Here is a 26,625-nt window from a genome sequence, read left to right as displayed (position 1 = left end):
GACAGTGAGGTGATCTCCAGAGAAAGGGTTCCACTTGGCACCACATGGGGTGCAAGTAGGGGCCAGAGGGGTACATGAGCTGGGTTTTGAGGGGGGGGCTGCTGTCCCACCCAGCACCAGCCCGCAGCCCACACCCCACACTTGTGGTCTCAGAGACGGGCTCCCTCAAGGCACTGGCCAGAAAGCAGGGCTGGCTCTGGAGGAGCGCAGAGAGCCCACACTTCTCCATCCCCTACTTGTCAGGAGCTGGTCCACCTGGACAGCCGGAGCTCGGGCTGGGTTTGCAGCACATTCCAGTCATTTTCCCCGCAAGGGGGGTGGGGGAGGGGTGGAGCCAGGTTCTGCAGGAAAACAGTGTGTGGTACACTGGCAGGATACAGCCAGCCCCAACCTGCCCAAGAATAAGCTGCTTGAGAACAAAGCACGAGGGAAAAATAAGGGGGTGGAAGTGGGGTTCCTGGCAACCCAGTGTTCCTTATGGTGGACGTCAGTCACCACCCAGAGAAGGCCACGCCCCCTGAGCAGACAGCACCTTTAGGAAGCAACAAAAAACTAAGAAAGGAGGCACGGGGCGCAGGGACCAAAGCACCCCACCCGCACTTCTCCTGCACACCCGGTGTGTCTGTCTCTGCTGCCCCATCCTCTGCCCTGCACCAGCCAGCTCTCCCCACCTTGTGCCCAATGCCCCTCTGCCAGAACCTAAACTCAGCACGAGCAACTGCGCTGGTACCTTGCCCATCACTCCAGGGCTCCAGGGTAAAGTCCCAGCCCAACACACGGCTGCCAAACTGCCACCCACCCTCATGCTCACTGCCACCAGCCTCATCCTTCCAAAGCTCGCAGTCTGTACCTCCCCTCCGCCCCACACAGACCTGAGGCCTGTCTCCTCCAGGACTGCATACAGATGACACACTGTTACCCACCTCACAGGTGCAGGCAGGAACACAGCAGAGAACAAATGCAGCACAAGCATCCCTGGGCTCACTGCCCTCAGGTAGTCTTGACCACAGACAGCCACTGTCCGCTCCCAGCTGCCCAGCCCACCTCATCCCTCCAGACTCCTATGCAGTCAGTGAAGCCCGGTGGCCCTGGGGGCCAGAACACCTCCCGCCTGGGCTCCCACCTTTTGTGCTCCAGGAACCTGTCCACACCTTGGTGTGTCACTGCTTCAGGGCTACGGTGCAGAAAGCAGGCCTTCAGATGAGGAGGGCCAATGCGCGGACACTCAGGATCTGCTATAGACCCTTTAATTAATTCTCCGGAGAGAGAGATGCACTTTAGTCCTCAGAAACCCTCCTGAGATAAACTCTCCGCTGTGACTACATCTTAAACAACACTAAAGCGCCCCAGTTTCCAGGCTCCCCACTTCTGCACAAGAAACGAGATGCGGAAAGCAAGCACACGCCGGTGTTACAAGAGACCGCCTGGTGGGTGTGGGGCACCCCAGCCCTGCTGGTTTGTGGATCCACAACATTTTGGTAGCAACAACAATGTATGTTTGATACAGAAAGACTGTAAAGCTTTAAAAAAACCCACAGGTCCCCGGGAACACAGCTCCCAGCTCCACGCAGGCCCTTTCTGCACCGGCACCAGCCACTTCCGGCCCAGGCCCTCCGGCTGCGGTGCTCATTAGCTGCCGCTGCTACTCATCGCTATCGTTTCTGTTTCCTACTTCAAAAGGGTTCGGCGATAAAGGCCAGAAAACACTGTACAGAAATGCTGAGCGGACTTGCTGTTTGTCTTTTAAACTCTGAAAGTGGTTTTGAGGCGAGCTCAGAGAAGACAGCAGACAGGCAGCTGGAACAAAAAGGCACGGAGGAAGTCGCCCCAGCTGTCTGGTGGCAGCCGCTTTGTTTACACCCAAGCCTTTCCCACAGGAGTGCCGCCACCTGTGGCAAGCTGGGGTCTGGGCTCCACAAGGACAGCCCGGCAGGAAGCGCCTTTCTTCAGTGCAGGAGGAAGGCACCTTCCACCTTCCCAAACTCGGGTCCTCACAGACACTCCGCTGGAGAGTGCGCCCGGGGGTGGCCGCCCCCCCCTGCTCCGCCTACACAGCTAATCCCCACCAGCCCACCCGCCCAGCAGGACTGGAGGAGCCGGTGAGTGCAAACGCCCGCAGGCCCCTAGGTCTGCTCTTCCGTGCAATGGGGACACAGTGTGTACCCCAGAGGGCTGCTGGGAGGACTGGAAATGATAGTCACAATGACTGACAAGAACCCCCAAGGCACAGAGGGGGATTCGACAGACAGCTGCAGTTACTCCCTTAGTGCCATCGTCCCTCCAGGCTCCTGCAGGTCCCCTTCCTTCTCAAGTTCCTGAGGGGCCCTGGCTGGTGTGGCTCAGTGGACTGATGGCCATCTTGCGAACCAAAGGGTCACCGGTTCGACTCTCAGTCAAGGCATCTGCCTGGGTTGCAGGCCAGGTCCCCAATGGGGGCCATGCATGAGGCCACCACACACTGATGTTTCTCTCCCTCTCTCCCCCCCTCCCCACAAAATAAAATAAAATCTTAAAAAAAAAAGAGTTCCTGAGGGGAAGGACTAGGACTGAGAGAGTTTGCACACCACATGTATATGAAACTGGTGACAAATGACCAGACATCCCTGCCCACCCCGTCAATCCTCTGCAGCCACCACAGCAAACAGGAGCTTTAGCTGACACAAAAACCCACTGTGACTGATCCCATAAGAGAGCCGTGTGCCTGACACATGCAACCCGTTTACTCAAACATGTATACATAATAATACGGCTGTGTGTCTGTCGGCACACACATCCCAGAAATGGCCCTTAAATCCGGCCCCCTTCGATTCACAGAAACGCTCTGCACAGTACAGGGGCTCTGGTTAGACGCGGCGAGAAGACCAGAGGCATTTACGGCTCACACTTCCAAAAGCCCCTCCAGTGAAAATAAACAATAAGGAGAACCGAGAAGAAGGAGATGAGAGCATGTGGGCACACAGAGAACAGACACGCGTCGCAGCAGACCAAGCGGACAGGAAGCCCTACGAGTGGCGCTGCAGAGGCCCCACGGCTCAGGAGGCCCTGGGAGATGGGCTTCGGGTCGGGCTGGGCGGCTGCTGGGGCAGCAGCTGGCCTCCCTCCCTCCCCCTCTGGGTAAATCAAACAGGAAAAGTCTAGACTCCACAAGAGGGGGAGGGCTAAAAAAAGAAGCTAAGTGAGAGAACTTGAGGAGCAAATCACGGAAACTCTGAGTCCCTCTGCTGCTGGCGTCACAGGGAGGTGGCAGACAGACAGATCTTGTCCCTCCGTCCCTCTGTTCCTCAACACACCTGTGCAAAGGCGGAAGGAGTCTATACAGAAAGCCCATACACAGACACTGGGGCTCCAGGAAAAAGGCTGGCCTCCCACCCACCAGCCCCGCACCAAAGGGCTCCCAGGGACCCCACACCCAGTTTCCAATCAGCTGTGTGCACCCCAGACCACAGGGACCTGAGAGACCCTAACTAACAGACAGACACCAACTCAACGAATGGACAAACCTAGAGGGAACAATGCCAGAAACAAGATTTTTTTAAAAAACAAGTAATATAAAATTAGTGTCCTCAGAAAATTAAGAAGATACCCCACCCATGCACCAAACCAGGATGTCTTTCCTTTAAGGCACCACCAGGGAAAGCCCCCGTGACCCCAGGTCAACCATGAGAAAAACATCGGACAAACCCAAGCCACAGGGCACTCTATAAAACACCTGAGCCCTGGCTGGTGTGGCTCAGTGGATCGAGTGCCGGCTGGGACCCAAAGGATTGCCAGTTCAATTCCCAGTCAGGGCACATGCCTGGTTGTGGGCCAGGTCCCCAGTGGGGGACGGGGGGTGGGCAAGTGAGAGGCAACCACACATTGACATTTCTCTCCCTCTCTTTCTCCTTCCCTTCCCCTTCTCTAAAAATGAATAAATACAATTTTTTTAAAAAGATACACAAAACAAAAAACCATCCGAGAACACTCCTGACAGTTCAAGGCTGTCAAAAACAAGGAAAACCCACTAGCTGTTGCCAGTCTAGAGGAGCCTAAGAGGACGTGACAACTAAACACAGTATCCAAGTGCTCTTCAGGTGAAAACTAAGGAAACCTGAATGAAGTACAGAGTGCAATTAATACTAATGTATCAGTATTGGTTAATTAGCTGGGACAAATGTACTAGGAACACGGCATAAAGAAAGAAAACTTTTCTGCAAATCAAACTTTTCTAATTTTTGAGAATGTTAATTCAAATAGAATATACACAGAAGATAAAGAGGAGGAAATCTCAGAAAAATTAACAAGGAGATGAACACTAGTCTTTGCTCCACTCAAAATTAAAGATTTCATCCAGGAATCCAAATTTAACTAGGAACTCCAGAAGCACAGAGCAAAGAAAAAAAAAGAGGGGAGGGGAGGGGAAGAAATGATCAAATGAAAATTTTAAGAAAAACTTCCAGAGTTAAAGTCCTCCAATTTGCAAGGTCCTACCAAGTGCTCAGAATAACAGATATAAAAAGAACACAAGCCTTAGCTGGTGTGGTTCAGTGGGCTGAGCGCCAGCCTGGGAACTGAAAGGTCGCCAATTCAATTCCCAGTCACTGGGCACGTGCCTGGGCTGTGGACCAGGTCCCCAGGTGTGGGCCTGAGAGGGGAAACTGACCGGTGTATCTCTCCCCCATCAGTGTTTCTCTCCCTCTCTTTCTCCCTCCCTGCCCGCCCCCCCAGAAGTAAACATCTTAAAAAAGAAACACAAGACACAACAGGAAATTTCATCACGTTATGGATGAAGACTGCACAGCCTCTGACAGGGCCCCATGGAAGAGCAATCAAACAGCACTGCACTCTCGCAGGCAGTGACAGGGTTCCTCACCAGCAACGTTCCCTCCCTGGGAAATCATTTTCCTTCTAGAATCCCATATTCAGCTGATCAAGTCCAGTGTGGGGACGAGAAAGACTTTTGCAGACTCATTTAAGGACTCAGAAAACAAGACAGCAGGGCAAGACAGAGGCCAGCGTCACAGGGGCCATTCCTGCCTGCTCATCCAGCATCTAAACCTCCCTTGCTCCCCTCCTGACAGAAGTGACCTTGTGCTTCCCCAGGCAACCCCCGGGGCCTAAAGCGGCTGGCCCACATCCAGCTGGGGTGGTCTGTGGCCCGCCCAGGTAAATCCGAACCTGGTTCCTTAGTGATAACCTGCACACCTGCGACTGCCCCTTAATTGAGCCAGTAAGTATCTCATAAGCTGTTGTTTAAGGCAGCTTTAAATAGTGGCTGTTGACTGATGCTCAAATTATCCAACCGATACACGCGGGATCCGGGAGACAAGAGATCCAACTCGGGGGAGGGGGGGTGGGCAAAGGCAAGTCCCAGAACGACAAGGAAAGAAAGCCCAAGGTGGTGGCTGCTCCACGGGCAAGGGCGGGGCCAGCCCTGATGAGCTGGGCAGAGGGTCCCAGCAGAAAGTGGGATGGACAGGTTATCCAACTCATCTGTGCGGTTAGGAAAGCGGATCTGTTGAATTCTATCGGCTCAGATGTAAAATTTAGACAATACACGATGAACGAAGTTCAGCCTATCCATCTTCTATTTTGGTAGTGCTTTCTGTGTCCTATTTAAGGAGTTTTTTCTCCAAGATCACAACCAGGTTCCCCTGTGCTTTCTTCTAGAAGCTTCACTGTTGTATCTTTCATGTTTAGTTGATTGTGACGATTTGAGGTAGGAGATTCGCTTTTTTCCCAAAAGGAGAAGCTAATTTTCCCTGTATTGTCTTTGAAAAGGCCATCTTTTCCCTTTGTCACAAACTAAGTGACTACTTAAGTGCAGTCTGTGTCAAGTTCTCCATTCTGTTCTCTCGGCCTATTTGTCTAGCCTTGCGCCAACACTGTGCTGCCTCAACCACTACACAGCTGCTACAAAGTCTTGACATCGAGCAGGGTAAGTTCTGCAGCTTGGTTCTTCTTCGGCAATGCTTTGATTATTCCTGACCCTTTCGTTTCATATAAGTTTCAGAGTCAGTTTTGTCAATTTCCAATCAAAACAACAAAAGAAAAGCCTACTGGGACTTTGATTGGAATGACATGAAACGTGGAGCTCATTTTGGGGGGAACTGCCTCCTTTACCATGCCAAGGGAGGTAGTGAGTGTGTGAAGAAAGGACAAGTCTCACACTCTATTGGCGGCTGTGTCAATCAGTACAATCACTGGGAAACTGGCAGCTGAGTGTATGCCTCTCCTGTGACCCAGTAATTCCGTTCCTATACGTATAACCAATATACCCGACAGAACATTGGCATCCATGCATTGAAGGACAGGTATAAGAATGAACAGCTCAAATGGAAACAAGCCAAAGTCTACCACCACTAGAATGAATAAACATTATATGCACCTAACGGAGTAGTACGCACGAGATCAAAAAAATCCATATACAGCCCTGGCTGGTGTGGCTCAGTGGATTGAGTGCGCGCCTGTGAGCCACGCGATGGCGGTTCAATTCCGGGTCGGGGCAAGTGCCTGGGTTGCAGGCCAGTTCCCGGCGGGGGACTCACAGGAGGCAGCCATACATTGATGTTTCTCTCCTCCTCTCCTTCCCTTCCCCTCTAAAGATAAATAAATAAAATCTTAAAAAAAAATCCATATACAACTACACGGGTGAAACTCACAAATGTAATGCTGAATAAAAACAGACACAAAAATCATTTCTCCAAAATGAAAATATAACTAGCATGACCTGAAGTATGCAGAGTAATTTTAAAATAAAAAAAAAAATCATTGTATGTAGAAAACATTAGGGGGAAAAAAGACATCTCTACACCTTAGTAGATTAAGCCCACTCAAAATAGATGTTAGGCCTGGCTGATGTGGCCCAGTGGATTGAGTGCCAGCCTGCGAACCAAAGGGTCGCTGGTTCGATTCCCAGTCAGGGCACATGCCTGGGTTTCCAGCCAAATATCTAGTAGGCGGGGTGCGAGAGGCAACCACATACTGATGTTTCTCTCCCTCTCCTTCTCCCTCCCTCCCTTCCCCTCTGTCTAAAAATAAATAAATAAAAGTCTTTTAAAAAAAATATGTCAGATACCTGATTTAAGTAGGTCATGTTCAAAAAATGACTATATGGGACTTTAAGGAAAATCCCAAATTCTGAAAAGCAAAATTCTCTGACCACAGTGTAACAAAACCAGACATAATGAAAGCAGAAAAATAACCCTGCTGGGCAGAAAACGTCAAACTGTTAAAAAACCTTCTGAATCAAAGGGGAATTCAAACCCACAGGTGCAGAATACGTAGACTGTAGCACAAACGAAGAGCACTAGACATCAGAAATTTTAAAACAACGACGAATTTGCACTCAGAAAAAATTGAATTATCTAAAACTTTAAATTCCTAAGAGAAAAGAATGATATTAAGCATCCAATTCAAAAAGTCAGTAAAAAGACACAAGTGAATGTGAAGAAAACCAGAAACAATTAATGAAGAAAAAGCTGAGGCCTGGCTGGTGTAGCTCAGTGGATTGAGCGCGGGCCTGTGAACCACACGATCGAGGTTCGATTCCCAGTCAGGCCACATGCCTGGGTTGCAGGCGGGTTCCCTGCAGGCCAGTTCCCAGCAGGGGACTCACGAGAGGCAACCATACATTGATGTTTCTCTCCTTCTCTCCTTCCCTTCCTCTCTAAAAGACAAATAAATAAAATAAATAAAATAAAATAAAAAAGTCATTTGTCTCCATGTATATTTTAAAAAAAAAGCTGAAAGCAGTTTAATAAATTTAATGAAAACACTTGAGTAAAACTGAACTTAGAAACAGAGTTCTCTGAAACAAGACATAAACGAACCACTGGGAGAAAGGCACCTGTACCCTCACAGATAAGACTCCAAGGCTTGGCGAGGTTAAGTGACCCGCCCAGGGTCACGACCGTCAGGTCAGGACAGTGTCAAAGCTGATCCTGAGGCCCAGGTCCGTCTGACACCCAGAAGTGTGGGCACAAAAGAAATATCGCCCACTACTGTCACAACAGGGCCTGTGCTGTGGGCCCCAGGGAATGACCATATGGCCACCACAGAGCCCCAAGTCTAGGGTGAAACAGGTGCCCACGGCACGCCCACGGGCTCTGCCAGTGCTCCCGGGGCCGTGACGAACCCGCCGGACAAGTCTGGCCTGGGGTGAGCGGGGTCTGAGGAGGCGATGTGCTGGGTGAGGAGTCCGCTCTGACACAGGCCTGCACCCGCTCTGCACCCTCGGCCCCGGGTGCAGCAGCTCCAGGCGCCTCATCCACAGGGCTCTGTCTTGAGATTTCCCCAAGCACTTGCTGGATGGTCCTAGTGACCCTTGTCCTCACTTCTGACCAATCTCAACTCCATTATGGCCCCTTTCTCCATGGGCCCTAAGGTCCATCCCCACCCACCTCGCTCACAGGCACACAGGCTGGGCTGAAGCCTGCAGAGGACTCTGGCTAAAACTCCATTCACAGTCTGCAAAGAATTACTGGCCTGCCTCACATTTTGAACAGGCAGTTAACTTAAAAAGAAGCTTAAAAAGAAGAAATGTCAAGGACAGCTGGGAAAGGGCAGCTGGACAGACATGCCACATGCAGGCCTCCCTTTCCAGGATCAAAATTTACCAAGGAACTGGCAAATAAAAGAAATGTGTAAGACACAAAACTCTATTTCAGTTTCCCCTTCCTTTCCCATTTCCAAATAATACTGGATTAGCAAGTGAGAAGCACCTTGCAAATGTCCCCAAAATCGACTACGTCTACGCTGTAAAATCTGATTTAGTGGAGAACGGAAATTGGAGACGGGGTTTGTAATGGATTGCTCCTCGCAACCAAATCAGCAGAGTGGCTTCTGAGGACCAGTGACACAGACCCAGAGCCAGCTGATTACATCGGCGGACCTGAGTGGACCGGTGGGGCCCCAGCACCAGGACCCAGGGCCCTGGGGACGGCTCTGAGCGAACTGAGGAGCCTGGGCTGAGTGCCTGCCAGGACAGAGCCAGTACCTCCCCAGTGGCCAGTCCTGGCCCAGACCAGCCCCAACAGCCATCTCTGTCTTTTACATTTATATGGGTTACCTTCTGATTAGTTGCCTTTGCAACTAATACATTTTACTAACAGACACTCAGTGTAACCAACTTGAGTGACACCGAAGTACACAAAACAAGTCAAGCCAACCCCAAACGAACCACAGGTATCTTGATGGATATCCTCCAGGCCCCTTCTCTCAGCTTGTACAAACCTACCTGCAGTTTGTAGTCTTCACTTTTATTCTACAAAGGCTGGAAGTTACCATTCCACTGCAACTACGCTATACTACACTGTTAAATGACTACACCAGATTGCAAATGCATTATGAAATACAATGCTTTCTTCTCTTAATATGCCAAGGTCACCTTTCCAAGAACACACATGGAGTCCACCTCATCCTTTCTAGAGCGCCACACGGTATGTCACTCTGCAGCTGTGCCACACTGATTTAACCGGGGCCCTACACATGGGCACGTGAGTTATCTCCAGCTGGGTACTATGACAATGCTAAAACTAACACCCCACTGCATTCGTGGTTACATGCTTGGGCCAGTATTTCTGCACCATCTATTATTTTTATGATGCACGTTTGTAACTTGTGTGCAAAGAACTGAGCAGGAGGAAGGGGAGGAAGGAGACCCCAGACCCCGTCAATTCTGGGAAGTCGGACGCCCTCCAGCAGTGCACGCCCCAAAGGACACACAACTCAACCCACCGAACCAAAGCAAAACCCATCTGCCCACCCCAGCCCTCCTCCAACCTCTGCAGGTCAGCCTTGAGGAGGCAAAAAAGAGGCAACAGTGGCTTCTTCAGAAGCCACAAAGGAGACTCCTTAGCAATAATCCATTGCCTGCCTGCCGGCCGGCAGGCCTTTACCAGGAGTGAGAGAACCCTGCACCAGCCTGGCTGAGTAACAACTGTGGCTGCCCAGAGGCCCCACTCCCTGCTGCATGGGTGGCTGTCCTTCCTCTGACCCCCACTTCCAGATGAGAAAATGGAGATTCACAGAGCAAGTCACAAGCCAAGGTGGCTCTGTACTCTTCCCCCGCCTCTCACACCGAGTCAGAGCCGAGCCCTGGGCAGTAGGGCTGCTTACGCAGTGATGGTTTGTCAACGACTAGGCCCCACAAACCCTCCTTCTCTCTGATGAAAAGCAATCAGTCCAAATACACAGAAGGTAGGAGCTGAAAAGGCCTGCGTTGGTCTAAATGGTCTCCAACAAAGCCCGCCTGCTATTTGTTCCCCAAGCCTCGGACGCCAGAAGAAACCCAAGGCAGTTTGAAATTGCTGGGCCCCCAGTCAGGCGAGACCAGGGCTTATGTAACAAAAGAACCCCAAAGTAAGGGCCAAGTGTTCCCCAGGGGCCTCCACAGGTACTCCAACTTGTCACTTCAGCAACCGGGAGGGAGGAGCATGTGCCCTCACTGCAAACACACTAGCTCCGTTCACTTCTTTTTGTAATACTAAACAGACACTACAAAGACCTCCCCCACGTCCCCCACGCTAACAGCTAACAGAACTACTCTCCTGACTCCAGCACCCCTCCCCGCCAGCCTCTCCCCAATCCCTAAAGGAGCATCAACTGGGCCGCCTCTCTGCACCCTCAGAAGTTCCCATCAGAGCACACAGCCGCCTGCCCCTGCACCTCAACACCAAATCCCAGCACTAGCTGGTTCAGTCTGCTCTCTGCCACTGCCAAGTACTACCTGTATGACGTCAGGGTCTGTCCGAGGCGAGCGAAGAATTACCATGGCTCCTTCCATCACCCCTCAGGAGGACGGGAAAGGACAGAAGTGAATAGGCCTGAGAATACGCAATACATAAAGTGTCTTTTACTTCTCCTTATCTAAATTGAGGTACTCCTACAAACATAGCTGATTTCTGGTGTCACTTCAGGTTTAAAACTCATATGCACAGTTAAAACATTCCCATTAGTAGAAAACAAAACTGTTTGAAGACAGTATTCCTATCTTGATCTGAACAGGGCGTAAGAGGCAGGCAGGGATGACTTTCCTTTCCTACTTCGTGCATTTCTGAGTATCTGGGGTTTGTTTGCATTGTCTGTCTGTCTGTCTGTTGTAATAAGCCTGTACTGCCACTGCTGCACTGTTGTCAAGGTCTCCTAAACTGAGCAGCACAGAATCAACACTTGCCTCTGTTCAGGGTTGCCTGGTGCCCCGTGCCCTGCTAAATGCATCACAGTGACAGTGTCAGCCTGCAAAGAGGCGCCGACAGCTCCCAGGCACACGGGCTGGTACAGAAACAGGCTCAAAGGAGTGAACGAGACCTGCTCCAGGTCCTTCCAGGGGCGGGTGTAAGAAGCAGATATGGACACCCCGCCCCGACTGCCTGCCACCTAATCAGGGCTGTAGCCCACAGAGATGCAGAGCCTCTACTGCACCCACCAACAGCCTCACCATTCACCTCCTGAGACCTTTACCTCCAACTCGCTCTCCAAGAACAGAACAGACTCAGTGTAAGGGCAGCCAATGCCCCAATGCCCTTGTTAGGTGGTAACTACCTCGGAGACAGGGGAGCCCTTGGTTAAAGTGTCTGAGCTCCTGGACTTGAGGAGCTATTCGATTTGTGTCTAAATCCTCTGCACTGAGCCCTGGGCTCAGCACACAGTCACAATCACCAACACCTAGTACACACGAGAGCCCCAAGCATAGAAGCCTGCCGGCTCCAAACCCCCAGGCCCTCAGCTAGCACTGAAGCCAAGAACCACCCATAGCTACTGTTTACCTGGAGTCCGCTGGCCTTGCCCCAGGTACCTCATAAACATAGGACCCGCTGACTCCTCCCCACAATTCAGGGAGGAAGGTGTTACAATCACATTGTGCAAAGAGAAGGCTCCAAGAGTAAATACGCTTCATCACACAGCCTGCAAGTGGTAGAGCCTGGATTTGAAGGCGGCTGATGTCAAAGCCATCAGGAAAGAGGCGATGGGGAGGCGGCCAGGCGTTCCCAACCTGAACTGCGCTCTCTCTGGGTTCAAGCTCCTGTAACCACCCACAAGGGCCAGAGCAGTGTCACTACAGACTGCGCCTGCTCTGGGCATCTATCTCCCCGAGCGGGCCTTCCCACCCTGGCCTGATGCAACACAGCCAAGGCCAGTTTCCACAATCACTGGACAGGCTCTCCTGAAGTAGCGGGCAGGGACCATGGGCCAGAGACCCCGTGGCATGCTCAGCCAGGAACTGAGCAGGTCTGCACAGTAGCCATTGTCAGGAGACACTCGAGAGGGCCGGCCTCCAAACAAATTCTGCACAGCTCAAAAACATTAGCTGCGACACAACCAAGGGTTGTGAAACGTGAGCCTCAGAAACCTCCAGAGGGGCTACATGTGGATCCAGTGGAGGCGGCCCCGGGGTTTCCCTGCGGGGCTCCTGTGTGCCTCGCACCGCCACTTTAGCTGACACTGAAAACCAGACGCACTCCAGCTTCCCGTGCCTCTCTCTACACCCCCCTCGTCCCCGTAACAGCCGCCACCTAGTGAGATGCCCAGGGCCACTTCTGCCCGGGAGGACCACAGTGAGTGTGATGATATGCTTGTCCAAACTGATGAAAACCTAAGGTCCTACACCAACCACAGCAAGCCTGAAACTGACTGCTTTGACCTGGGAAACACGGCCACCCACAGTTCAGAAATAGCCACTCTCATACACTATTCCATATAATCTGTCGACGTTTTTTTTTTTTTAAAGAATTTAGCACCTGGCTGGTGTAGCTCAGTGGATTAAGCGCGGGCCTGCGAACCAGATGATCATGGTTCGATTCCCAGTCAGGGCACATGCCTGGGTTGCAGGCCAGTTCCCAGCAAGGGATGCACGAGAGGCAACCATACATTGATGTTTATTTTCCTCTCTCCTTCCCTTCCCCTCTAAAGATAAATAAATACAATGTTTAAAAAAAGAATTTAGCAGAATTCTTCCCCCAAAAACACTGGCCCAGAAGAGCTACCACTGCAGAAACACTCACACACTACTATGTACGGATGACATTATTAAAGAGAGACACGGCAGATTCCACCAAAGCTGTACGATATCCAAAAATTAGAACTAGCCCGAAAGCCCGATAGGAAATGGGTTAAACCAAGGATATCCACAAATATCTTCTGGGGTTGCTAACACGGATGATGTAATGCCTCCGCCTGGGTACTGGCCGAGACGCCAAGACGTTTTACAGAGTGAAAGGGGCAGCGTGCCGTAAAAACAGAAACGCGCGTGGGTAACGTGCAGCGCTTCATCTCTGGGTGAGACCACGGAAAACCACTCACGGTGGCTTCGCTTCAGAGACTGGGGTAAGAGCTTTTACACCTTTTAACACAGCTCGGATTTCCTAACTACTCTGCTTTCTTCTTAAAGCCCACTGGGAATACATGGGCCACGGGTTACAGGCTATTTTTGTTTGCTTGACACACTTGCACATTTTTTGAAATGAACAAGTAGTAAACATTACTTTTAAAACACTGAAGTGTGACACATCTGCCCATACTGATGTGGAAAAATGCTCGACTCACGTTTGGAACTGAACGCTGCAGGACAGAAAAGACCAGTATCACTCCATCACCACTTTTTAGCCCCCCCACAAAGGGCCGCATTTGCGTGCTCAGTGAGAGCCCAGAAGGACCAACACCGGGCAGCGGTTATGTCTGGGAAGCTGGAGAGAAAACAGCTTTCATTTTGATTCATACACTTGCTTTTCATTTTCATTTTATGAGTATGTATACATTTGTAATTAATTATACATGGGGGGTGGAAAAGGCACTTTAAGCCTTGGGACAACGTTCCACGCCGCCCCCCAATCTATTTCTGAACACTTGGCCCATTCAGGGCCGCAGGCGGCAGAGCCAGCCCCTCCCAGACGGCCGGTGTTCCACACCACTCTGAACAGAGCGGTTCTTGAAGCTCTGAGCTGGATGTATGTAAACACCACCTGCCGAAACAGCTCTGAGGACATAAAGGAACCATGGAAAGTGCTAGAGATGACCCCCTTTTCCAGGTGGCCCTGCACAGACCCATCACTCTACAGAGAGACGGCCTGGATGCGTGCTGGGGGAGGCAACCGGAGCTTCCTGGAGCCAAAGCCCTACCTGCTCTCTCCTCTGAGCTGGCCACTGGCTACTCTGGGTCACTTCCACCCCATTCTCATGCCACCAGCTTGGGTGTTCTGGAAAGCAAGCTGGCCCCCAAGCTCTCTTCTGGTGCCCACAGATGTCTGATTTCAACTCAGAAACATGTTTTCAGGACTCCAGAGCTCGGCATACTCTTTTCAAGAGGTGTTTCTTTCCAGTCCGCTCCCTTTTCCAGAAGGCCGTCTTCGACTGCCCTGCACCCAGGCTGAGTGGGCCTGCCTTCGGAGACCCTCGCATGCAGGTCCTCTGATCACCCTACACGTGGTGAGGAGCACCCTCTCTGAGAGAGGCAGAAGCTCCCCGAGGAACAGGAAGCAACAGAATTCTACTTCCTGGTGCGCGCTCTCACTTCCTGCATTCCAGTGGAAAGGCCAGTTCAAAAACTAAAAACAAAACTGTATTCCCAAGTTGTTGCCCATCAACAGATGAATGAGTGAACAAAATGTGATATATGTGTGTGTGTAATACTCCATTACTTTATTTATGAACATGTGTGTATATAGAAAATAATAAACTATTATTCAGCCTTAAAAAGGAATGGAATTCTGCCATGACACAATATGGATGAGTCTTGAAAAACATGCTCAGCGAAATGAGCCAGTCACAAAAGGACAGACACTGGACGATTCCACGGACGTGAGGCAAGCAGAGCAAACTCACAGAGACAGAAAGCGGAAGGGCGGTTGCCCGGGGCTGGGGAAGGGGGAGTTGGGAGCTAGTGTTTAAGGGGGACAGTTTCCGTTTGGGAAGATGATCAAGTACTGGAGAATGGCAGTCGCTGTACAACAATGCAAGTGTACTCAATGCCATTGAATTGCACACTCACAATGGTTAAAATTGTAAATTTCGTTACGTGTATTTTACCACAATAAAAATAATTGTACTCCAGTTGTGAAAAGAGCTATAAAGAGAATCAGGGCCAGGAAAGCAGTGTGGGAGGGTGACGCCGGAGCTGGGCTGTGGGCTCCCAAAGGCCTCATTAAGGACATACTCCCCCCTCCCCCCGCCGCCCCCACCGGACCATGAGCTCCTGAGCGCCAGTGGGGCATCTGCATCTGTGTCCCAGGACAATAAATATTTGAGTCACTGACAGACTCAAACCAGCAAATGGAGTGAGACCCCAGGCCCCACTCAGCAGAGTGCTTAGCCAGGACCGAGACCCCGGACTCAGTGGCCGGGGCAGGAGGCCGCCCTGTGCACAGGCCGGAGACCATGTGTCAAGGGCTGCAGGAGAAAACTGACACCGTGCCAAAGACCTGGGAAGGCAGGCGCCCGCACGCTGTGACCCGGAAGCCCCACTTACAGGAGATAATCGGCCACGTGGCCCAAGATTTACAGACAAGGATACTTCTTCAAGTTTTGTTTATAAGAAGGAAAAATGGGTAACAACAACCTGTCTAATAGCAGAGGATTAAATAAATCATGTCACAGCCACATAACTGCAACTATGCAATTATTAATTTTAAGTAATTTAGGAAAATACACTATAACACGGGGTTATCAAACTCATTTTCACCAGAGGCCACATCAGCCTCGGACTGCCTTCAAAGGGCCGAAGGTAACTTTACGACTGTGTAAATGTAACTACTCCTTAACTGGGGTGAGGAGCTCAGTGCCGCCAGTAGAAATGAGGTGCCGGGCTGGATAAACCAGGTAGGGGGCCTTGTGTTTGCTTCCTGTGTTCTAACATTAAGAGGAACTATAAACTGAATACTGTATATAGTATTTTTTCTAATTTTGAAAAAACAAACACAAAGAAATACACTAGTCCTTTACCATATGGTGAGGTTGCAGGTAATTCGTATTTTTACTTTTCTCTTTATTCTTTTCAGAGTTTTCCAACTTTTTTTCAGTGAAAACATTACTTTTACAAATAGGGAGAAGTGTAATTAAAAGGCCTTGCAAAATGCCAGCAGATAACAGATGCGAAGGGAGTTCCGTTGCATACCAGTGAATTTAAAAACCAATAAAGACTACCTCCTGCATCAGCATGAGGAGGAAAAGCCTGCTGGCTTTCTTGGAGAGGAGGCAGAAAGGCTACGGGGCAGAGCTGCAGACCCCGCTGCCACCTCTGCAGCGGAAGGAAGCAGTGGCCAATGTGAAGGGGGGCCGGTAGCTCAGACTCCTTCCTGCCCAGACACCTCCCACTGCCTGCAGAGCAGCACACAGGGCCACACAACAGCCAACAAGTACAGCCAACTGCCACACTCAACCAAGACTGGTGGCTCGGGTCACTAAGGCGAGCCCCGTCCCAGGTCAGAGATTTCCCACGAGCCACCACAGATGGAACCAGCAGCATCACGGGCAGCAAAGCCCAGTCTTCAAGGTCCCAGGTGAGGAGGGCTGGTCCAAACGGCACCTTTTCAACCTAAAAGCTCGTTGGGGCCAGTTTTACTTCACCAAGAAGCTCATCATCTCTCTCTCTCTCTCTCATCTCCAGCCCTAATACAGGCGACGCCTTTATTTCTTTGTCCAAAATGACAGACCCAGGTCCCCAAGGCTACACAAGTCCCAGAAAAAAAAATCTTTATTTTTTTAAAGATTTTATTTATTTTTAAAGAGAGTGGAAGGGAGAAAGAGAGGTAGAGACACATCAGTGGGTCGCCTCTGGCTCCACAACCGAAGCATGTGCCCTAACAGGGAATCAAACCGATGACCTTTTGGTTTATAGGCTGGTGGACAATCCAGAGCCATACGAGCCGGGGCCCAGGGAAAAAAATCTTAGGAAAAAAATCAAGCTATGATTTCAAAAGAAGATAGTCTGGTGAGCCTGGACTGAAATACGAGATTCAGAACACAAAGCTGAACAGATCTCTGCGGGAAATTCAATTTTTCAGAATGAAATGTATTGCTTAAAAGTTGAGTGTAGACAGGCCCCATTTAATACCTGCCCACCCCTAACAAGATGGGTGCATTTGACAGCAGAGAAGTCTCATTATCAAATTTAGAAATATACGGACTGACCCACCTGGCCTAGTATGGTTTGAACCAGAAACCAACCCAGAAATGATCAATCTTAAGCAGCAGAATAATGAGACATATAACCAGCACACAGCCATCAGCAACATGAGTCAGTACCTTGTGCAAGGCAAAGAAAAAAAATTGAAAGTGCAATAAAATAATCCTGCAGGGGAAAATGGGGAACTGATATTTTTTAAAGGGGGTGGTGTGAACAGGCCAAAAAAAAAGCAAGCCCCGGCCAGGCCCCAGGCAACCAGACCAGGCCTGGAATTAGTCCTGACTCGCCATTCCTGAAATCCCACTCTCCAGGGCTCTCTGGCCCTTCCTTCCCCAGGCTTTTTTCTTTACCCGCGTGGGCCCACACAGGAGACTGTAGAGGACCCAGGGAGCTGTAGGAGGTGACAGGCCCCCACAACAGGCAGAGACAACTAAAAGAACTAAAATTCATAAACAGCTTGGTGGGAGGGACAGCCGATTCATCTCCTCCCCTAACCAACCAGCTAACCAGCGGCCCGGAACCAGAGCTAGACTGGGCAGGAATGAAATCAGATAGAAAAGATGGGCCAAGAGGCTTGAACGGGGTGGGGACTAAAAGAATGACATGACCCTGTCAAAATGTCTCAGTCCCACAGATAGCCAAGAGGTCTGAAGGAGGTTACAAGGAGATTTTTTTAAAAGAACAAAACCAAGATGGTCGTGGGAATGCCAAATGAGTCCAAACGAATTCCCCATCAGACTTCAGAACCACTGTAACCCAAGCAGAGAGTCTCACAGGTAGGTCTGGCCCACAGGTAGCCAGGTCTCAACCCTCCCCTGCGGCCAACACTGGGGTCAGTCTCCCTGCCGGGCTCAGGCCTCCCTTCCATCTGCCACGGAAAGCGAGACACCCCCATCCGGCTGGGCAGCGCAGCTCCTCTACGCTGCGCTGGTGCCTCTCGGCAGCTGAATGGTCCCCATGTTAAAACACTGGAGGGGACTGAATTTCGGGTGAGGAGGTCACACACACTTCTATCAATGACGAGAACTGGAGAAAAAGACCAGGAACTAGGAAAAAGGAACCAGAAAACTAGATAAGCACAAAAACAACATACATTTTCATCACTCCCCATGGATGGAAGCACTTGGCTACAAATAGTACGTTGAGGCTCCCAAGAGCCTCAACAGATTAATTAAGACAAGGCGTAATTGCTCCCATTTTACAGATGCAGGAGCTGAGGCTCAGAGAGTTGCGTAAGGAGACCCGAAGAGGACCAGAATCCAGGCTCCAAGAGACACGCTTGCCTGAACAAGCAGAGGCTCCCCAGAGGATCGCCTGCCGGTCCCCAAAGGAAAGCAGCTGCTCCCCAGGCAAGACCCCTGGGCCTCCGCTTGTTGTTCTCAACATCCCACTCCGCCCTACAGTGAGCAGTAGGCACAGTCTCCAGGGTCACAGGCACCTGGACTCATGCCCAGGGACTGTGACCACAGCACCCAGACCTATTCAGTCCTCAAGGGCTCCACAGGCTACTTTTCCAACCCTGTCTCCCCACAGAAGCCCAGGACTGAAAAAGCCAGTGGCCCACGCTGTCTTGTGCCTCGAGTTACTTCTTCCTCGGCAGGGCCATAGCCTAGCACCTGTGGCATCGGCAGGACTGCTGTGTTCTGAGGTGGCACCTCCAGGGGCTAACTTCCCCACCAGAACTTGAAGGCAGTTACACACACAGCCACGGGAGAAACACCGCGGGAGCACCAACTGTGTGCCAGGCCTCTGCTGGCTACGCCTTCCACCATCTTCCCAACCCCAGAAGGTGGAGAATGCAAGGTCCCTACTTATGCCAGTGAAGGCTCAGAGGACTTGCGAACTCCTGACAGAAGCAGGACTGTCACCCCGAAGCCTGGGCCTCCCCAGTCCCACCTCACACCCCAGGGCTGTGCCCAGACAAGCCTGAATGGATTTAGAGCGGGTTGCACAAACCAGACTGGATGATAATGTATAAAGCCACGTAAAAATGCACATAAAATCCTACAGGGAAAAAAATCTCAGGGACGGTTAACAACCCTGTAAACCAAAGGCTTTTAAAGGTTTCTGCCAGGCAGCCATTTAGCAAATAACACACTCCAGACAGCCTCCCAGCCCCCTTCTCCCACTTCCTTCAAGTGAACCATCCCCCTTTGAAAACACCCCTTTCTGCCCTCAACGTGGGCTCGGACCTCCCACGAGATTTAGAGAGAGAGAGAGAGAAGAAAACACCCAGCGCTATGTCGGCAAAATCCCCTCTTCCGAGGCCCAGGATTTCAGCAGCGCTGTTGCTTACTCAGAAGAGGGGGAAAGGCAGGGGAAAAAATTTAAAAACCCATCTGGCAGGCCCTGAGCAGCGACATCCTGTTTATTATTAAGCATTTTCAGCAAGAGAGCATTAAGCATTTGCAAAATCACCCTCTAGGTCCGCACTGCAACCGCGACCGTGTCGTCGGGCTGTGACCGCCCCGCCCCTGGCCCCCAGCACACAGGCCAGCAGCCCCCGGCCACCAACTTCATTGACACTCGGGGGGTGTGGGGGAGACCGCCAACTCCGCGCCCCGATTCCGCCCTGTGGCCCAGAAGGTCGCCCGACTCCCGAACCCCACCTCTGGGGGTGGTTTTAAAAGTCAGCTGGGGGAAGGGGGTGCAGAACCCTCCCTGACGTCCCCAGCCCACACTGGCGGTCTCGGCCGCCGGACCCAGGGATCGGCGAGGCGACTCCCGGGCCCGGGGGGGGATCGCTCCGCACCACCAGCCCCAGACCCCTGGTGCACTCCGGCCGCGCAGCGTCCCGGCCCGGCCTCCCGGGGCCGCCTCGACCCCGCCGCCCGCGCGGAGGCCGCGCGGCGCCGCCACAACAATGGCGAGCGGGCCGGGCCGCACGCCCCAGGCCCGGCCCCGCAGCCCTCGCCCCGCCGGCCGGCCAACGGCGGCAGCGCGGGGCGGGCCGCGCCCGGCGCGCTCGCGGACAAAGGTCGGCCGGGCCTGGGGCTCGCCGCTGTCAGTCAGCGCCGCCGAGACAAAGCCGGGCCGCGCCGCCTCGGCGCCTCCATCTTAGCGCCGCGCCCGCCTCTCCCCCCCCGGCCCCGCGCCCCGGGCCCACCTGGTCTGGTTCTGCGGGCGACACCGGGCCGAGCGATGGCGGTCGAGCGGCGGTCGGGCGCGGAGGCGGCGGGATGGCGGCGGATTGCGAAGCGGCGGCACGGCTGCTCGCTCGCTCGCTCCCTCCCTCCCGGCTCCCTCGTCGCTCGCTACTCGCTCGCTCGCTGGAGCCTCGGAGCCTGTGTCTCGCCGCTCACCTCCCTCTCGCGCGCCGCTCCCCGCCCCCCGCCTGCCGCCGCCCCCGCCTCCTCCGGCCTCCTCTCGCCGCCGCCGCCGCCCGCAGCCGCGCCACCGCCCGCGCAGCGCCCCCTGCCGCGCCTCCCGGGATCGCCGGCGCCCTCCCGCGGGCCTGAGGGGTTGGGGGCCGGGGAGGGGCGGGCCCGGAGCGGAGCGGGAGGGGGCGAGCGTTGAGGGGGCCGGGGGCGGGGGAGGAGCTCCGGGAAGCGGAGAGCGTTCCGGGAGACCGGGGAGTGAGCGAGGAGGAAGGGTCTGGGGCTCCGAGAAAGGGTCCGGGCAGCGGATGGGGAGGGGAGGAGGCTCGGGGGAGGGGTCTGGGCGACCCGCGGGGCGAGCGGGCCGGAAGCCGGGCTCTGGCATGGAGGGGCCGGGGCGGGGGAGGGGGCGCGAGCCCGGAACTCCGCCCCCTCCCCCCTCAGAACTGCAGCGCCCCGGACAGACCCGGAGTCCGGATTCCTCTGTTCGAATACGTGTGCGATAAACGCATGGAACGGAAGCAGAAATGGTACTTTGTTCATTCAAAAGCAAGGCCGTTGCACAGTGCAGATACTTTACTCCATTTTTGTCAAAGGAAAATGATAAACCCATCCTCTGGAGTGCGTGTTCGTGGGGAGGCGAAACAAAAGATGTGGGAGGATGCACTCGGCTGAGTCACCTTGGCGGTCTGAGGTCGGGCGGAGGTCAGGAGCGCTCGAGAGGATTCTCGCTTCTTATTCTAGATACGTTGGCAATTAGAAAAGTAAATAATTTGGAAAGCAAAGACGGAAAGGTTGGGGCCTGGAACCCAAGCCATTCGGCTCCCCTCTGACACTTGTCCACATGCCCCGTAGCTGGGCAAGCCCGCCGTGGAGTGGCCTCGAGTGGTTTGCCTCATTTCATCCCAGCAGCTGGAAAAATGGAGACTCAGAGGTTAAGTAATTTGCCCGAGGCCACAGAGCCAGACCTGGGAAGAAAGTTAACGCACTGCAGCCTAACTACCTGGGGTAGGGTTAGCACAGAGCACAGAGCCTGGCACCTGCTGGGCGCTCCGTGAAGAAATACAGGTGGGTTTGTGGAACGGAGGAAGGAGTGTTTGGCCCTTGACCTTTTGGCTGTGAAGTAAGGAACCCTAGGACTTACTAAGAATCAGATTACATTATTATTATTATTATTATTATTATTATTATTATTATGTGATGAGAGACTATCAGAAGAAAAGCTTGGAGATTCCGGAGTGCTGTAGAAGACAGGTGAGGAAATACGAAAGCGACAAGGGGGAGGAAGGCCCACAGATGCTCTGTTCCTCTGGCAGAGCTGGGAGGGCAGTGACGGCTGGCTTCTGGGGACAGCGAGGGTTGCCAGGTCCGGGGCAGGGAAAACGACAGCAGGTGCCCCGCTTGTGCAAAAAAAAAAAAACAACCCAAGGTTTTCGTCCTGGGTTCAGGAAATCCTTTTCTGTCTGCACTTCTCTGGGGTGATAGCAGGGACAGGTGCTGTTTACTGAGCCCCTTTTCTGGGCAGGATGCTAAGCACTTCACAGGAGAGAACTGTAAATACTTGGGAGGTGGCTTTTACTGTTCACACTTCGCAGATTAGGAAATTCAAGTCAGGAGTTCAGTGACCTTAACCAAGATCACAGAGGACCTGGGGACGAGGATTTGAGCCCAGTAATGCCAGCCTTGGAGGTCTTACCCTTTCCTAGAGGGAGGCAAGGCTAAGATGCTGTGGTCTGGGGCTGGCCAGGCCTGGCTCCCTGGGCTCCTCCAGGACCTGAAAGTGCCATTCCAAGGCCTCCCAGAACTCGGGCCCCAGAGAGCACAGAGAGAGGAAGGGGAGACCAGAGGATGAGGGCTGGACTGGACCAAGGCTGGACCTTGAGGTCATGCAGCCCCAAAGAAACCCCATGAGGCATGGGAGACATTCAAGGACACGTTTTATATTGTCAAAGTTACACCCAGAAGCCCTGGCTGGAGTGGCTCAGTGGACTGAGTGCCAACCTGGGAAGCAAAGGGTCACCTGTTGGATTCCTAGTCAGGGCACATGTCTGGGTTGCGGACCCAGGTCGGGTGTGCAAGAGGCAACTGACCGATGTATCTCTTACACATTGATGTTTCTCTCCCTCTCTTTCTCCGTCCCCCTTTCTCAGAAAATAAATAAAACCTATAAAAAAAGTTACACCAAGGAAACAACAACTCTCAGAGCTGGAATATTGAAAGAATGTAAGGAATGAGTGAACCAAGCTGTTCAAAGCTGGGAAGAGTTGGCATGAACCAATGAGCAAGAGTTCATTTTGCTTTTATCACTATTTTCCTCTAAAATGTGAGGAAATTTCAACTCTCCTTATGAATGGAGACATCTTTTTGGGCTCGAGGGGGAATGCCACCCCTCCCTCCAGGCCTAATGCCAATTTTATTTTTTTATTTTATTTATTTATTTTTTAATTATAATGAACTCGTGATAATTTTTTTTTAAGATTTTATTTATTTATTTATTTTTAGAGGGGAAGGAGAGAGGGAGAGAAACATCAATGTATGGTTGCCTTTTGTGCGTCCCCTGCTGGTAGTTAGCCTGCAAGGAACCGGCCTGCAACCCAGGCATGTGCCCTGACTGGGAATTGAACCGCGATCGTCTGGTTCGCAGGCCCGTGCTCAATCCACAGAGCTATGCCAGCCAGGGCTCCTAATGCCAATTTTATATAAACATAATTTTCCCCCAAATTCGATCAGTCACTGACTTTTAATACATTAAAATTTAATATTTTTGTATAATACTTATAACTATATTTCTTTATCCATGATTTTCTTTTTTAAACCACATTATGGCTAGAGGCGGATCTCCTTTGCATTAATTTCACATAGAATCTGGAATGCCCTGTCATTGGTCAGACTTGGGTTCTTTATTAAAAGAAAAGAAAAACCTCGCCTGGAAAGTAGCCTTTGTGTGCTCTCTCTTTGTTCTCCTCCCCTTACTCAGACTCCTTCTCTAACCCCTGGGACACTCCGGCGGTCACTCTCTCAATCCCAGTCTTGCTGTGGCCATCATTTCTCTGTCCCCTACAAGACAAGGAGCTTAGTGGAACAGTCACTGAATCATTCATTTTTTTTTTTAAATTTATTTATTTTTAGAGAGAGGGGAAAGGAGGGAGAAAGAAAGGGAGAAAAACATCAGTGTGTGGCTGCCTTTTGCATGCCCCCTCTTGGGGACTCGGCCCCCAACCCAGGTATGTACCCTGACTGGGAATTGAACCAGTGACCCTTTAGTTCACGGGCTAGCACTCGATCCACTAAGCCACACCAGCCGGTGCTGAATCATTCACTCTTTTAATCCCGCAGCCCTTAACACACAACCTGTGGCACACAGTAAGTGAGTCACGAGAGGTTAAGGGAGAGGGAACCTTGAGATTCAGGGAAGGACTGTGACCCCCCTGGGACCGTGGCCAGTCTCAGCCCCAAAGGGAAGCAGGAAGGCTTCCACTGTTCCATTGCCTGAAGGTGCAAAGACTTTGCTGGGCTTCTCTTGTCCCTCTGTCAGTAATAGCTACCATTTCTAGAGTACTTCCGGTGAGGACATTAAACCACAGTCAGGGTTGGTGACTTGTCAAGTCCCCATGGGGAGCAGGCGGCAGAGCTGAGAGAGCGAGCTGGAAGAGAAAGTGCACGCCTGGTGCTCACCTGAGCCAGCCTGGCTTCCCGTGCATCCCGCCTCCTCACTGTGTTTTGGGGGGAGGGTCTGCTATCACACCACTCCACAGATCAGTAAACCGAGGACCCAGGGCCTTCCCCGCCTCTGCTGGCCGCCAGACACTGAGTCATATCACTGTGTCTGGGAGGGCCCTTCTTTCCACACAGACCCCAGAAAGCTCTGGCACCTCTGTGTCCTGCCGCAGGGCAGGGAGGTAGAAAGTCGCTTAACACTGTGAACACAACAGAAGCCAGTCTTTAAAGCTCTGACCCAGGCACAGAGCTGAGGGAACAGCCCCAGAGATTTCTCACGTGAGCCCTGTCTGGCTTCAAGGGCACTCCCCAGCCACTGAGTGTAGTTCATGGCACGGCCACGCACACAGAAGCCTGGCCAGCTCACCTGGGTTTCTCAGTGGAGCCCATCCAAGCCCAAGCCAAAAGCAGGAGCTGGCTCCACGCCCTTCTGCCGGGCTGGGAGTTGGACAGCCTGAGTTAAACCTGTCCCTCTCCTGAGTTACTTTGTGTCTTTAGATAGGTGCCAGAATGTTCTGTGCCTCTGGAAACCAGGGAAGAGGTTTACTAGGAGCATTGAACGAGACAATGTGCTTGGCCAGCATCCCAAGCTGGCATCCAGCAGGCACTCCGCACGTGTTGCTTATTACTCCTGTGCCTTCCTATTCACAGACACACCAGAGCCTCCCTTGTCGGTCAGTGATTGCTGTGTAACAAACAGCCCCGAAACTTAGTGGCTGAAAACAACCACCAGCTGGTATTCCTCACGATTTGGTGGATTTGGGGATGGTTCTTCTCATCCACCTGATGCTGACTGGAGTCAGTCATGCTGCTGTGCCGTCTGTGCGTCCCCGAGGTGTCCCATCTTCCAGGAGTCTCCTTGGGGCCTCTCCCTCTGACAGAATAGCCCAGGCTTCCTATGGCACGGCTGCTGGGTTCCAGAGGAGGGAAAGCGGAAGCACACAGGCCTTGTAAGAATGTCACGTCTGCTGTGCTCCATTGGTCAGAGCGGGCCTCGGGGCCAGCTCAGACCCGGGGGCAGGGAAAGTGACCCCACCCCAAAGGAAGGAGCACCACACTTGTACAGGAGGGAAGGTGGGCAAATTCCCTGTGGGTAACCTTCCCCGCTGTCGGGCCCTCAGCCTTTCCCCACCCCATGCCTTGTCCAAGCCTCCACTCATTCTGTCTCATAGAGACATTCCACCAACTACAAAAAGCTTCACTGAGTTCTGTAATGGCAAGACCAGTCAGAGTACTGAGATGTGGCAAGAAGAGAAATAAATGATCTCTGTGCTCAAGAAGATCCCAAGTTCAGGGGCATGCAAAACAACAACAATAAAAACTGTGACTTAGCAAGCTCTCACCACCTGCCAGGCGTGGACTGGAGATGGTCTGAATCAGTGGGCTGGTGCTGGCCCGGCCTACTGCTCCCTCCAGCCCCTGAGGACAGTGGGTGACGTGCCCACAGCTCACCAGCAATACAGTCGAAGAGTGTGAGGCTTACAGTGTGGGTAGTGATCCCATGCCCCAGGATTCTTGGACAGCCTGCTCTCCTGCTCTCCGCACCTGTTCTCCAAAGTACAACTGTGCTAATGAGAGAGAGAGAGCCAGTCTCCATTTCAGTTCAGAAAACGTGGTCATATTAACTGGAGGGGAGAATGGATCCCAGTGGGGAGCCAGAAGGAGCCTTCCCGGGGCAGGTGCCTCTGACAGCAGGCTTTGAAGGCAGGGTGAAGAATTTCATCAGAAGAGACTGGGGAAGAGCATTCCGGATGGGGGGGGGGGGGGGCGGACTTGAACAAAGGCCTGGAGATGAGAGCGTCTGGGCGCCAGGAGGGGCCCACAGGCTGGCCAGTGGCCCCACCCCAGGGAATGTGCACTCCAGCAGGGGTGGGAGCCTTGAGCTAAAAATACACTCGTGTCTGAACAGGCAGCAGGGCCCCTGCCACAGACCTCTGTGCTCACAGCAGGGGCTGGGGGGCAGCGTCTGAGTTTCAGCAGCCCATGCACAGGACACACATGCAAGAGCTAAAAGCCGGATCTCCTCTGGGCAGGAAGCACTGGCAGTTTCTCTTCCCTTCCCACCTGATTCTTACCCATTGGAATTCGCCCTCCATTTTCCAAGGGAAGGAACCTGGGGGTGGGGGCAGGAGGGAAATAGGCCAACTGGAGGATAAAAGAAGAGTGAGGGTGAGATTTTAAACTTGGCAGCTCCAGCTAAGAAAAAGCAGCAAAAAGATGTGGGATGGGGTTAGGGGAAGGAAAGGGGAGAAAAGGAAAGGAAGCCAGCTCCCTGAGGAGCCTCCCAAAGGAAGGACGTGGGCAGCGAGGTCAGGAGGTCAGGAGGCCATCCTGCCCCCCCCTTTCCTGCCATTGGCACAGTCTCCAGTCCTGGTCTCCCCCACAAGGAGCACTTCAGAACCTCCCTCAGAGGGACCCCCGGAAGGCACACCCACTGACCGAACAGACCAGTGAGGAGGAAGAGGAGGAGGAGGAGGGATAGAGGAAGGCCCT

General features: G+C 52.5%; 1 protein-coding gene across 5 annotated transcripts in view; it reads right to left on the bottom strand.

The window, feature by feature from the left end:
- PRRC2B (proline rich coiled-coil 2B) overlaps window positions 1–20,438 on the bottom strand; it is an 81,211-nt gene extending 60,773 nt beyond the window's left edge. For 4 of the 5 annotated variants that reach the window (XM_037036945.1, XM_037036946.1, XM_037036947.1 and 1 more), the window contains exon 1: window positions 20,205–20,437. The gene's annotated coding sequence lies outside the window, so the exon portion shown is untranslated. Of the gene's footprint in view, window positions 1–20,204 lie in introns of all 5 variants that reach the window. The other variant, XM_037036944.1, reaches the window with a different exon arrangement.
- Between the last annotated feature and the right edge of the window lie 6,187 nt (window positions 20,439–26,625).

This window comes from Sturnira hondurensis, unplaced genomic scaffold (assembly GCF_014824575.4).
Source record: "Sturnira hondurensis isolate 20B ecotype Veracruz unplaced genomic scaffold, ASM1482457v3 Scaffold0022908, whole genome shotgun sequence".
In the NCBI taxonomy this organism is placed as follows: Eukaryota; Metazoa; Chordata; class Mammalia; order Chiroptera; family Phyllostomidae; genus Sturnira; species Sturnira hondurensis.
The sequence above is the reverse complement of the archived record's forward strand: the minus strand, read 5'-3'. Positions and strand labels throughout refer to the sequence as shown.